This window comes from Castor canadensis, chromosome 7, assembly GCF_047511655.1.
Source record: "Castor canadensis chromosome 7, mCasCan1.hap1v2, whole genome shotgun sequence".
Taxonomy (NCBI): Eukaryota; Metazoa; Chordata; class Mammalia; order Rodentia; family Castoridae; genus Castor; species Castor canadensis.
In genome coordinates, this window is record NC_133392.1 from 76,265,428 (window position 1) to 76,267,500 (window position 2,073).

Consider the following 2,073-nt stretch of genomic DNA (forward strand, 5'->3'; position numbering starts at 1 on the left):
TAAACGGTGGCTAATATATCGCAAACACTCAATAAATACTGGTTGTTGATTGATATTGTCACCATGTGTGTGGCATAACAAATCGTAGTTATTATGGAAAGTTTAACTGAAATTGGTGAAAGGTGAAAGGACTCCAAGTTGCCCTGGTTAACATTTCCACTCCACTGGGCCATGTTCAGTATGACATTTTCTATTGAGACCAGGCAAATCAAACTCTCCACCTCAGCCTTTCACTTTTTTTCTAATATGTTCTGGCAGGGCTCTAGATTCACTTGGGGGGTAATTTTTAACAGTTGAATCAGAGTGTTGGAAGTAAGGTCTGAGCCCTAATGTGATTCCAGTGTAAGACAAATATTAAGACCCAAAGCAGTGGCTGATAGGTAGACTCTGGAATTCTTTCGTCTGGTCTATTGATGCTGGTGTAGGGCAGAGATCCACTCACCAGGATGTCCAGAATTACTAAGCAGGGGAGGAGGGAATGGACTCTGGCTAAGGTGGCAGGGATGCTGGCAGGGGACTCCTCTGTGTTGACAGAAGCTACCATGAGAGGGGCCTGTGGGCTATCACAGTGGGGAGGGCGAGGCTATGTAGAAGTCATTATATGAGCATGTTACAATTGTTTATCTACTGTATATTGTTAATTACCTTGGGATTGTTTCTGGTTTCAGACAGCTGCATGAGGCTGCTATTCTGATCTATTTTGCAAGCTCTCCATATTGCTTTAGCTTCATAGATTTATTTTTTGATGTGTTATTCTTTATGATTATTAAAATTATCTGAAATATTGTCAACGGGACCCCATGAAAGTTGGCTCCTATATACTTTTGACACATCTCTGTGGTTCTTAAGCACGCACTTCTTTTCTGGCATAACAAGGTGCTCCAATCTTATCTTCTTATTTCCCTTCCCCAGATCTGAAATCACCCATCTCTCCAAGGATACCTAGTTCCTTCTCACAACAAGATAATCCTTAGAAACCAAGATCTGGCATTGCTTCAGTAGACAGACCTAGGAAGGATGGGACAGGGGCATAGATATACATAAAATCATGAATTTATAATTGTATTTCTAGTTCAGACTTAATGGAACAGTTTTTTTCTTTATTTTAGTGTTTGTACTCATATCTCCTTTTGTTATAGAGAAAATTCAGTTCCCAATATTAGTATATATACACATTTGTTTTGTCTTATAATATCCATCCTATCTCTTTTTGTTGTTGTTGGTACTGGTGTTTGAACTCAGGGCTTCACACTACCACATGAGCCACTCTGCAGCATTCTACTCTGTTTCTTGATCCATGCACTATAATCAGTGTCTTGGGATTCTCACTAAATACATACTTTGTGCCTCTGAACAGCTTCATTCTTTCATCTCAAACCTACCAGGGCCTTTATATTTTTGAAGCATTTTGTATTTATAGCTGCTCTGAAACTACAATTGTGTCTTCTATAATTTATTTATATATTGATTCTGAAAATCGAGACCAATAAATATAATTTTTGATAATGTGGTTATTATTTAGCTGAATAACATAGTTTGCCTTATATTCAACCTTCTTTTACTTATAAAAATTATAGCAATTTCCTACAGTTCAGTCATGTATTTTTAGTAAAGAAACATCTACATAACGATGAGAACATTTTCCTGAAATGTTTGCTGTTCTACTGAGAATGTTCCAAGGTTTAAAGTCAGATATATTCTCCTTCTTAAATACCAGTAACTTTGTAAGATTGTGCCAAGGTTTAGCTTGTCTCATATTTGTGCCATGATGTTCTTTTAGGGTGTTTTGTTTTGTCTAGAGAACCTGATTGCCTTTAATTTTTCTTGATGGCAGGGGGATCACTTGCCTTCCAAACCATATTCATAAGATATTTGAGCTTTGAGTCATATTTGTGTCAAGTGCATTCATTTTGGGGGCCAACTGCCCAGCTATCATTTAAGGATTTTTGCTTATTACACTCCTGGGTTTATTTCACTGCTTCTTAGAATGCATGGTTATGTTTTCTTGATTTTTTTTTCTGAATATGTCCTTTTAAGTTTTGGTGTTCTTTTTTTTCAGATAGGGTGCATGGG